The 13227-nt window shown below is 29.7% G+C and overlaps 1 long non-coding RNA gene and 1 pseudogene across 1 annotated transcript; one reads left to right on the top strand and one right to left on the bottom strand.

The window, feature by feature from the left end:
* The window catches only part of LOC107867773, a 45562-nt pseudogene extending 42327 nt beyond the window's left edge, over window positions 1–3235 (bottom strand).
* Window positions 3236–9253: 6018 nt separating this feature from the next.
* LOC107869649 lies at window positions 9254–12828 on the top strand. The gene is made up of 5 exons (XR_001673882.2): window positions 9254–9985; window positions 10924–11033; window positions 11142–11388; window positions 11484–11583; window positions 12537–12828. It is a non-coding gene; the product is annotated as an uncharacterized LOC107869649 (long non-coding RNA).
* Window positions 12829–13227: the final 399 nt, after the last annotated feature.

The raw sequence follows: 13227 nt of genomic DNA, 5'->3' as shown, positions 1-13227 counted from the left end.
AATTTGTAACAATTTAACCTGCCTTATTTTCTAAAGTTAGATGGCTTGTAGTTATGTCATGTCGGATGACTTGATCATTACTGTTAGTGTACGAAATTTTAAACTCGTAAAGGACTGTGTCAAAACTAATAACCAACCTGTTTTTTGTCTGTAGAACCATTCTTCTGATGGCTCTGTGGTGGTTGCACAACTGGCCTCTCCAATGGAAGTGATTGTGGAACCATCAACATAGGTGGAGAAGGCCAACATACCCAATTTCCTGAATTGTTAGCTTGAGACATTGCACAATTATTAATCTCAACATCCATCATACACTTTTCGCATTACTAATTTGTCTTTGATTCTGATTTTGATGACGATAATGGTGCGGCCGTACTCGCCTCTGCCTACCATTCCGTTCTTCCCAGCCTCTTTACTAGCACAAGATCCCAACCTTGGCAATGGCTCACCATTTCCATCAAAAATTTAGTACGGATCATATGGAGTACTCAATAAAGATTGACTGATCAGCCATAGCAACAATATTAGTTTCATCATTCTCAGGAAATTAATTGTACTGAGAAGCCGCCATAGTAAATCGCAATGGAGACCAGGACTGAGAAGTGCCCATGGGTTGATATTCGGCTGAAAGTGGAGAACTTGCACCTCTACTCACTTTATTATTTAAAGGCGTTGCAAAATAAGATTTGTTACAATAAGCATCACCAATGTACCCCTGCATTGGCTCTTGGAAAGAAGCATTATAAGCTGGATTTTCCATCCATCGAGGGGGATAAAAACACGCATTCAGATCAAAGTTACAAGGAGCAAAGTTTCGAAGACACTGTTGATTAATGGCTTGTGCTTCTCTCATTTGTTTCTTTTGCAATCTTTGTTACTTATCACACATCTCGAAGCGCTTTCAATCGTTGAACGTTTGAGCTTAATACTCCTCATGTCTTCAGCCGAAATGTAATCTTTGTTCTACTTTAGCCATTCGAAAAACATCAGTGCAAGTTCACTATCCCCTTGAAACACATCCTTTCTAGCATTGAGCTTGTTGCAACCAATAAGATCAGTATTGACTAGCCCAACTAAATTTAGATAGGGGACCTAACAAATTCAAAGAATCACCTGATTGACTTAGACACGAGTCCTAAAAGAGGCTTCAAAATTCAAAAATAAATTGTCTAGATAAAATGTTGAACTCAATTTTTACAATCTAACTACATCAGTTCTTTCCTTTTATTTGGAATACCAACATTTGGGAGTAACATTACTCGTCTATTCTCGGTTAATTTGGTCAAAGAGGCATTCAATACGTTTAGAACACAGGTATTACTTTCAGTAAGATGGAACTTTTATAAAAAGCAGGAAAACTTCAAATATTTGGTTTTGGAGGGGTTTTCTAGAGGGCATTTTGTTATCCCGCCCTCCAAATAAAATGGTTAACAGATATACCAGCATTACTAAAAATAAGAAATCCGGTAAAACATTAGCATACACTGAACATTTTATAGTAATTGGTCAAATGATCATGTGTTATGTAGGTCAAACATAGAGCGACGATGAGGTTCGGTGCTGATATTATTACCGTTTGCAATGCTTTTATAAACGAATCCAGAAGGACATGAATTGCCATATCCACATCTTCTTTAGTAATATGTTGTCTAAGATGCATCCTTGGATGGGCTTCAGACATCCTTATCATCGATTCGACGTGCCTCACTGCTCTGGAAATTCCTTGTCCATGCTGTAACACAAGAGATAATGTCATTGCTAAAATATTTAAATTAATATTCTTCAAATCATTCATGAAGAAGCTCCAATAAATGATAATCTCACCGAAAATTCTCTCCTTAGTTCAGCATAAACCTGTGTGAGCTTATCCAAATCCGCATCGTGTAATTAGGGAATACGTTCATCCTTGTATAAGTTAAATACTTCTTTAGCAAATCTTGAGGAATTATCTGTGTGAAAAAAACTTAAATAGGTTTAAACAAACCCATAATGTTCAAATAAACAGTGAAAAAAGATCTGATGTTCTATTTCAGGAAATACCAGAATTCACAATCAATCTCCATTTTTCCTACCTTCGGCTGTTGAGATACAAAATTATTTATTTCTTGTAAATTTGATGTGTTGTCCAACCCAGCCTTTGTGAATATCCTTCGAGCCAACCCATTCTCTGCTCCAAAAGAGCTTTCATTAAGTGCTCAATCTCAACTACTTGTTGTTTGCTGGTCTGTGCCGCTTCTACAACACCAACGCTACCCTCAAGAGCCATCTCGGTGTAGTCCGAATTAGCGATCTGCTAAATCTTCAAACGAATTAATATAAGAAACAAACAAACAATACAACAGAACCATGAAACTATCCAAAATAAAAGATCAACAATCGACAAGTCAAATCCAAGAGAATTGACAAATTGCAATATGATTATAGATGTGAATGGTACTGCTTATGTTAGAGAATGCGTGGAAAATTCTTCTTATTCTTACCAAGTGTTTTTAGAAGCCCTGCATGTATTCAACCTTTTTCTTAATCCCTTTCACTGCTATTTGGCCATCACTACAACTACTAATAATAAAGTAACATTTTTATAGAGAATTCAACAATAAAGAACAATAAGAAGAAGAGTGAAGTCAACATTGCAACAGCTAATAGATATTTTTTCTGATTTATCAAGTTACTGAAACGTGAAAACACAGAGAAATTGACTAATTATTTGTAGCTCAGATCAAAATCACAATAAGTCATGAATTTATACTAATTACATAACAACTAAATATTTTATCCTTATAAATAAAGTAAATCAAGAAATACATATTTTTATGGGATAATACCCACAAAAATACCTGAAGTTTAACCAAATTTTCAGTGGAGCATATTGAACTTTGCGGGAATCCTATTACCCTCTATACTTTTTAAATTGGAATTAATTCCCCCAAACTTTTTTCAAATGGAATTAATCCTCCCTCAAAACGTATACCCAATTTTTTCGGTGGAAAGTGCGGTGCACGCGCTTTTTCTTCTCCATTTTATCACTTTTCAACATTTTTTCACAATTACAACCATATTAAATATTCCAAATGATTCCATTGGGTTTATGGAGAAAGTTTTTTCAAATAATTGAATGAAATCTTTCATTAATTTTTCATTGAAACTCGGAAGATTCAATTAGCAAGTTCCATTAATGGAGGATTCAATGAAACTCGCTAATTGAATGAAACTCGCTAATTAATGGAACTCAAAAGATTCGAAAAATTTAATTTCATGATTCAATTTTCATTATGCCCAACTGGGTGAATCATGAAATTAAATTTTTCGAATCTTTTGAGTTCCATTAATTAGCGAGTTTCATTCATTTTTACCATAAATATCAATTTTTTGTGGGCTCCTCCTCCAACCAGATTTTTTTCAAAAATTAAGTAAGTATCGAAGTTGCTGCAACAACTTCGATAGTTGCTGCAGTAACTTCGATAATTGTTGTAACACAACAACTAATAGTAGTTGCTGAATAATTTCTCCATTCATTTGTAAAAGAAATAAAAAAAATTCTTTTCAAACTTTTCAATTTTTTTTTTAAAATAGTCCATGAAAATTTAAAAAGATAGAAGAACGAAATGAAAAGAGAAAGAAAAAGAAAAGGTGGAAGAAGAGAAAAATCTAGAGAGAGAAAAAAAAATAATAATAATAATAAGAAGAAGAAGATGGGGAGAAAAAATTTGGAGAGAGAAAAAAAAAAGATGGAAAGACAAGAAAAGGGGGAAAATTCTAAAATTTGAAATTTGGAATTGGAGGACTTTTAAAAAACTATAAAATTTTAAAAATTACACTTTACACCTCAATTAACTTAATCACAATTTAAATGAAGCTTTTAACTTAGCTGGTCAAAGTTGTTACCATTTTTAATTTAAAGATTTTTTTGTCATCTCCCACCTAATTTTCTCTTCTTTGTCCATAGAAATGGACAAAACAAAAACAAAAGATTGTTCCTCTACGTCCTTTTTACTAATTAATCATCAACTTGTATACTAAAATAGGAATAAAAAAATTGCATTTTCCTTTTGTCAAATCTAATGTTTTGATGTTAGAAATTAAAAGTTAAAAGAGTTTGACGAGTTCAAATTGTATAAGATTTTGTTGCTCGTACTCTGTCAAATTCTAGTATAGTTTAAGATACCATCCCACAGAGATTAGAACCATCTAGACTACAAATTTATATTATCTTGATTACTATTTGAGAAAATTAAATCGATAAAAGGTGAGCTTTGAATTATAAATTACTTAAAATAAAATAAATCACTTAAAAAAGATTTATATATATATTTTAAAAGAGTTGGGAATCGTTGAATTCACTTGATAATATTATTATAATATAATCTCAGTCTCCATATGTATTTCTCTAAAGAATAATTGTTTATTAAAACAATTATATTTTACTCACTAAGAAATAGATATTTAATTAGCATTCCATGAGGTTGTGTCAATTAAATAATTTAAGACTAGTGATAGTTAAATCAAAATATTTTCTTACCTGAATTGTGCTAAAAGGTGTAAAGACCTCTTGCGAGTAATCTTTAAATCAATGAACTTATATGAAATAATCCCTTCGCGAGGATACAAATTGAAAGAAATAAGATAAAGACCCCTCAAATCAACAATCTCATTTGAGTCAATCCATCCGTGAGAATACGAATTGAAATAAATAACATAGAGATTATTTAAATCTACAAACTTACTTTAGTCAATCCCTCCGTGAGGATAAGAACTGATAGAAGCAAGATTAAAGATTTGAAATAATAAATGACTAAAAATTATTCCCACACTACTATTTCACTCATTAGTTATTATATATTAATTTTGTTCCGTGAGGATAACAAAATGAATATAAGAATAACATAGAGATAAAATAGATAGATGTGATAATAATAATTAGATAAAAGTTATTATCCCAGCACAATATGAAGATGTAAATTAATTGTTCAGGCGAAGCATGTTTTAAACTGAGTTAATATTATAAATATATCAAGTTTCATTAACTATCCCAATAAAAAAGAAACTACTCCATTATGGAGAAATTAATAAAGAAAAGAAAATATTATTCTACGAAGAAAAAAAAAGAAAGAAAAAGTAAACAAGACTAATTCTTATATCTTGCTTATGTTGTTGGATGATTAATAATCAAAGAAGTTCCTCTATTTATAGAAAATTATAATGTTGAACCAACGAATGCATTCTTTGAAGTGGCAGTTGTGACCGTCAACTTGTAACTTCTTCTTCAAACCTTCACTTGTTTCATTCCTTCACGTGACGGGTGTAAGTATGCTTTGAAGTGGTGGTTGTAACCGTCAACTTGTAACTTCTTCTTCAAACCTTTACTTGTTTCTTTAATAGTTTATTTCTTCTCTTGTATTCTTCTTCCTGTATAATTTGTTAGAAAATATACAATAGTATGATATGTTTATTTATATTTATTTAACATAATTAATATTTAATATACTAAAATATTTAAATAAATATATCCATCAGACTTATAATTCAGCTATCAAATCTTTTGACATGAAGTTTATGAATTCAAAACAGAACACCATATAATTTCTTATTAATATGGTATAATCTTTTGATGAAAAAAAATATTTGTAGAAGAGAAAAAATAGTGGGTTTATCAAATCTTGACATGAAGTTTATGCATACCAAACAGAACATCAAAGAGATTCTTATTAATATGGTGTAATCTTTTGATGGAAAAAAATACCTGCAGAACAAAAAAAATAGAGGGTTTATACATTATGCTTGCTCTCTCATTTTGTTTTACACAGAAAATAGATAGAAATCATAGATGTTTCTTTGGAAATTGTTAGAAAGAGAAATAGATTGAGACAAAGTTAAAATGCCCCACTATGTGTCATATTGAAAAGCAAAAGCTAAGACATGTAGATTAGATGAATAATATTTTAATGGAGTGTGATGACTAAAACAACCCTACTTTAAATTTTATTGACAACTATCATACATGTCAAAACCCTCATTTCTAATATATAGAAAAATAATAGTCAAATAAATCAACCCTTGGAGTGGTGGTAAAATACCTCATTAATTTATAAAATATCTTTTTAAAATCTTAAGTGCTAAAGTATTCTATAAAGAGTCTTAATCAATTTGTTATTACTATTTAAATTTCTATGATTTTTATAATTTTAAATAGTGTTAGAGTCTTTGATCGTTTGAAAATGTTACTTATATTGATGAAAATATTCTCTTTATTTTTGTTAAGAAAAAATGGTTGATTTAGTAGAATTGAACTCTCTATGCGTATTTGCGTATAAACGAAATACAAATTTTCAACAACTAAAAAATGATAAAAATCCAAACTAAAAAGGTTACATAGAAAGCACACACAATATACGTTTCTTCCTTGTAATTTTAATCATTAACATATATTACTGTCCATAATAAGTGGGGATAAGCAGGCAGGTCTTTGATATGTCTGCTTGTGCTGCCTACTTGAGCTGCTTCAATCGTAATTTACTATATTTTACTATCTATAATAAGTGGGGATAAGCAGGCATGTAGAATGTTGCCTGCTTGAGTTGCTTCAATCGTAATTTTTTACTATATTTTACTATCTATAATAAGTGGAGATAAATAATAAGTGGGGATAAGCAGGAACGTCTTCGACATGCTTGCTTGAGCTGCTTCAATCGTAATTTTACTATATTTTACTATCTATAATAAGTGGGGATAAGCAAGCACGTCTTCGACATGCCTGCTTGTGCTGCCTTCTTGAGTTGCTTCAGTCGTAATTTTACTATATTACCCCTAATTAATTAATATAGGTTATTTAAGTATTAAAATTTATAATATTTAATAAACAATACAGAATAGACATAAAATAATAAATTAATATTTGATTTTTTAAATTAACTTGATGTCTTATATGAGACCTATTTATGCTTTTTCATGAGTATTTTTTATAGTAATTTTATTATATCACTTCTAATTAGTTGTTATGAGTCATTTAAGACATGTCTTCTTGGCTGCTTCAATCGTGATTTTATTATATCAACTCTAATTAATTACTACAAGTTATTTAAGCATTAAAAATTTATATTATTTAATAAAAAATATAATTACTATCTATAATAAGTGGGGATAAGCAGGCACGTCTTCGACATGCCTGCTTGTGCTTTCTGTTTGAGCTGCTTCAATCGTAATTTTACTATATTGCCCTTAATTAATTAATATAGGTTATTTACGTATTAAAATTTATAATATTTAATAAAAAATACAGAATAGACATAAAATAATAAATTAATATTTAATTTTTTAAATTAACTTGATGTCTTATATGAGACCCATTTATGCTTTTTTCACAAGTATTTTTTATTGTAATTTTATTATATCACTTCTAATTAGTTGTTATAAGTCATTTAAGACATGTCTTCTTGGCTACTTCAATTGTGATTTTATTACATCAACCCTAATTAATTACTACAGGTTATTTAAGCATTAAAAATTTATAATATTTAACAAAAAAAATATAAAATAGACATAAAATAATAAATTAATATTTATTTTTTAAAATTAACTTGATGTCTTATATGAGGCTCATTTATGCTTTTTTCCACAAGTATTTTTTATAGTAATTTTATTATATCACTTCTAATTAGTTGTTATAAATCATTTAAGACATGTCTTTTTCGCTTCTTCAATCGTGATTTTATCATATCACCCCTAATTAATTATTACGACCGCATTAAAAAATTAATAATATTTCATAAATGGACACAAAATGATATATCAACATAAAACATTTGATTGACTGTCGAACTTATATTAGTGCCACATAGATTGACTTTCAAAATTATATTAGTGTCGCTTAAATTGGAATAGAAGAAAAAGTATTATAAATCACAATAAAATATTTGATTGACTATCGAAATTATATAGTGCCATATAGGTTGACTTTCGAAATTATATCAGTGTCACTTAAGTTGGAATAAAAGAAAAAGTATTATAAATCACAATAGAACATTTGATTGACTATCAAAACTATATTAGTGCCTCATAGATTGGCTTTCAAAATTATATCAACATCACTTAAATTGGAATCGAAGAAAAAGTATTATAAATCACAAAAATTAAAATTATTTTAATAATTAATTATCTAAATTATATTTGTGTCACATAAATTGAGATTAAGAAATAATATGTAGCACGGGCCCATCAATGTCTAGTATATATATATATATATATATATCAATGCACCGTTTTTGCCCTCTTACCAACACCCCCTCTGACAAACTAATCAAGAAAATAAAAAAAAATGAATTTATAAATACAAAATGGAGGAATATTATACGATACACATCTAAAATTTTATAATTAAATAATTGAGGATTATGAATATGACAATTTAAGAGTTATGGAGTGAATGAAATTATTAAGAATAGAAAATTTAATAGGTAAGAGTTATGGAGGTGAAATCTAAATTTAAAAACGATGTAAATGAGATAAAAGAAATTACCAGAAAGATAATAAAGAACATTCATTATAAATTTCTTGAATCATCCAACATATAAATTCATATTTTTTAGATTAAATACGTAGAGTATCAATGCAATTTTTAAAATTATTCATTTTTAATCATTTCCTCTGATTTTATTTTCTTTACTTTATTTAAGTGTTAAGTCCAAAAATAATTTAAATTTTTATAAATAGATATAGATTCATTGGATTGAATCAATAAAAGAAAGAAAAAAGATCAAAAAAAGGAAAAGAAGTAGTTTAAGAAAATGAACAAATAATATGAATGATGGGATTAAGGGAATAAAAAGAAGAAGAAATTGAGACAGTTTTAGGAAAAGAAATTAATTGTATTGATGATGAAAATAATTAAATATATAATTTTTTTAATATTTTGTAAATTTTTATATCATTAAAAAATAGGAAAAGGACAAACAACATAAATAATTAAAATATTAAGTCCAAATTTAATATAAATATACATTTCTTGAGCTGACCAAATAAAAGAAAGTAAAAAGAAAAAAAAATGAAAAAAAATGGTGATTTAAGAAAATGATATAAATTTTAATATAAAGAAGAGCCTTGGAAGCAGTCAGAGTCGTCATGCCTGCTTCTAAGGGCAAATAGGTCTTTTCATAATTTTTCCTCGATTGTTTATTACACCGCCTCTCATCAAAAGCTTTTCTTCCAGATTCCTCATTATTTATGCCCAAAAAAGCCTTCATTGCTCCACCATCACCTTTTTCTTCTTCTTTCTTACTTGTACTATTATTTCTTCATCTTCCTTTCTTCAATTTCAACTTGAATTTTCTCTTACAACATCAATTTCACAAATTTGAGGTTCACAGGTATAATATTTTTTGTTTAGTTGCTAAACCTTGTTTTTTATCTCTTGAAATGTACTGTTTGGTGTTGTGCTGAAGAGAAAGAGAGAAAATTTTGGTGTTTTGTGTATTTGGGAGTTTGATGAATGATTTTGAGGGCCTTTTAATTAGAGAAAGATTGGATTTTGAGTGCTTAAGGTACTGTTTGGTGTTGTGCTAAAGAGACAAGAGAGAAATTTTGGTATTTGAGTTTGATGAATGGCTTTGAGGGTCTTTTGATTGGAGAAAGATTGAATTTTGAGTGCTTAAGGTACTGTTTGGTGTTGTGCTGAAGAGAGAGAGAAAATTTTGGTGTTTTGTGTATTTGGGAGTTTGATGAATGGTTTTGAGGATATTTTGATTAGAGAAAGATTGGATTTTGAGTGCTTAAAGGACTGTTTGGTGTTGTGATGAAGAGACGAGAGAAATTTAGTGTTTTGTGTATATGGGAATTTGGTAAATGGTTTTGAGGGTCTTTAATTGGAGAAAGATTGGATTTTGAAAGGTTTATATAGAGTTGTTATATAAAAATGGTGAGTGATACTTTGTTTCATTATAGAAAGAACTCATGGCCACCCGAGGAGTATATCACTAAAGCAACTTTGCAATTGGTAAGTTTGTTATCTTCATTCTTGTTATGTTACTACTTGAGTTTTGTAACTTCATTTGTAATGAATAAAGTGTTGTTGTAAGTTTTGTTGTTTTACGCCATGGAAAGTATATGAGGCCAGTTGAATATAATTGTGGATATATGCTCAACTTAAAAGACAAAAACTATACTTCACCATGTCATTGAAAATATTGATATACGTTTGAATTTGAAATGAAGTGATTCATTTTGCTTTCTAATGTCTTAATATTGTTCTTGCAACATAACTCCATTTGTCTCTCCTTTACCGCTTGTTAAGGTTGTTACATATTGTATTGTATTATGTTGGTAGTTTAAATACAATATTTATTTTGATTGTTACTTAAATTTTATGGTACCGTATCATTAGATTCATAGCTAGGTAACAACAGAAGTCTGATTTTGCGTGAGGACCGGTTTAGTATGATCGCGTTATTACCTTATTTTTTTTTCTCATTTTGTCTTTACTTATTACATAGTAATTCTATTTCATCATTTACGACTTTGATATAGTAGCTCTACTCTGTACCCTACTTGTAGGTTGATCCTTGAAATTGTTTATATGTGACATAATGTAACGATGGAAGATGATACAATTTGTGCATTAAAAACACTACAGTATGATACAACATAGCACAATGCATTAAGTATGAAACAATATGCAATAACCATCCACACAGAGTGTTAGTTTCTGTTGTTTTTGATTTTTTTTTGAAGGGGTAGGGGTAGAGGGCATTGGTATTCCTTTTTATAAGCTGGTGGAGTCTTTCAACATAGGGACCTTAACTTTGTCCACAAAGAATTCTAAAGATGGGAAGAAATCATCTTAGTGCTTTTGTCTCGGGTGTGCTGAGTTTTTTCCTTTTGTGATGTTCAATTCTTTTATAATTTAGTGATCTCTCTTGTGTTTTCTTTCTGCAGTTCAATTTTGATAGTGTTGCACCACCATCTCAAGCTTGGAGAAGGAAGCTAAACAACCATGCTAGCAATTAAAAGAATTTAGTATCACATTCAGAGAGGCAATAAAAATGGTATGAAAGTTTCTTTTATGCTTTTAGAATTGTTGGCGGATAGGAAATTCTCCTAGATTTTTACTTGTACCTTTGTCATGTAATTGTTGTTTGTTTTTTCATTTTTAGGTTCGACTTGGTATACGCCTATGGTCATATGTAAGGGAAGAAACATTTTATGGAAGGGTGACTTTCTCAATCTCATTTGTTTTATGACGATCACAAGATAATTCATGCTTAGAACGAGTGTTGTAATGTTAAGGGCTTTCAGTAGACTTACCATTCTCTTACATATGCAAAGATCTCCAATTGATCCATTTGCATGAAAATGATGTAAACCATCAGCATCTCATAGTGTTCCACCTGGAGGGATGGGGTAAGTGTACAGAGTGTAGACTTTGACAGTTGCTGTTATGCCATATTGAATTTCTTTTATTGATACGATGAGATATCAAACTTGTAACATCACAGGAGTGGCAACATATCCAGAGGCTTTAGAAGCGAGTTCAAGAACTTCCAAATTCTTCCTGGAACATATGAGACTTCTCTAATTATAGCCAATTAGTTCTCAGTAATGCTCTTTTCTTCAACTCTATATTTTTTCAATAGTGTCTTTATTTGGATGTTTTGATGTTGTTTTGTGATTTTACGCTTGAGAAGCACTCAGTGTGAGCTCAATATATACGAGCAAGAGCCATGCCACTTTTACCTTTTCTTTCATAGTAATCAATCAAAAAATCTGGATAAAAAATAAAGCATACTAATCATGCTAACATTAAATGTCGTTCCTTCATAGGTTTTATACATATTTGTAAGCATATTTTTATCATGTTTTAGCCTAAGACATTTGTTCAGTAGTGAGGTTATAAACATAGGATGTATGGTAGGCATACTTCACGAGTTCGATGCTGGTAGAAACAAATCTGTTATTGAAGTGGAGAAGAGTAGTGGACTGGAGCCATCATACACCATGTCTCGGTGTTTAAAACAACAGATTTCTCTGTGATAAAGAATGTTTTATTAATTTTTCTTTTGAAAGGAATTGTTGACTCTTTTTGTAGATAGTCTTGAAAGTTGATATTAAATACTTTCCATCAGTAAATAACTTACTTTATTAGAAAAATCAAGAAAAAGAATAGAATACATGGGTTTTCTAATGATAATTAAACGGAAGAAAGTTAGAATTGCCCTTAGACTTTAGAACGTCCTCCTTCCACCTATTGTATCCCACTTGCCAATTGTCATTAACTTTAATTTTGCAGATGACTCGTGGAAAAAAGTTCATGTTGTTTTCAAAATTATTTTTCTTACTTCCTATAGAAAAGTTGATCTTATTCATATATTTCGTCAACAGATGAATCATTCATCAGTTAGAGGAAAGCAAATAAAATTTCCAATTTCCTTACAGGTCACAAAACTTGTTGTGAGTAAACCTGCTGTGGAGGTTATCTCTCTATTTGCTAAATCCAGAATATAACTTTCTGTGATCTATTTATTACAACTGAATCTTTATTCTGCTTGCAGGAAATTGATGAGGACAACGATACAGATAGTGGAGGAGAAATGGTTGATGTGGATTTAACTCCTGGGACCAAGTCCACATATAAAATCCTATCTTAACAAGAACTTATCTGGCGTGCTTTTGCTGATGATGACATTGAAGATGAATTTGAGAGAGAAAAACAAGATGCTTTGAATGAGGAAGTTTCAGTTATGAGAATTGGGAGCTGGGAGATAATATTGTTTTAGTATCGATTATAATTTGTAATCAACAAATTGCAATTTAGAAAAGTTACAACTGATGGATTTCTGAAAATTCAGCTGAATTGAGACTGAGCATTTTCTTAACTTGAGTTTTTTAAAACACAGTTACATAACTAGAATACTGTTGTTGGGCCCACGCTAGCGCGGACTTCTACATCTAGTATAATAAAGATGAGATTAAAGATAGGAAAAAAGGAAGAGATTGAGAAAGTTATAGGAAAAATAATTAATAGCATTGATAGAAAGAAATTAAATATGGCTATATTTAATAATTTATAAAGTTTTAAGGAGAAATTTTATTTTTTAAAAAAATTAGCCCAAAGATTAAAAAAATACAAAAAAGATAAATAAGTTTTAAGGTCTTTGAGAGTCTCATGTCGTCGGGTGTATGTTTCATAAAATTATTAGCATGGATATAAACTTTTTTTATTGATGTTAATACTTGAACAGA

Source organism: Capsicum annuum, chromosome 4 (genome assembly GCF_002878395.1).
Source record: "Capsicum annuum cultivar UCD-10X-F1 chromosome 4, UCD10Xv1.1, whole genome shotgun sequence".
Taxonomy (NCBI): Eukaryota; Viridiplantae; Streptophyta; class Magnoliopsida; order Solanales; family Solanaceae; genus Capsicum; species Capsicum annuum.
Note: the sequence above shows the minus strand (reverse complement) of the source record. Positions and strands in the feature narration are given on the sequence as shown.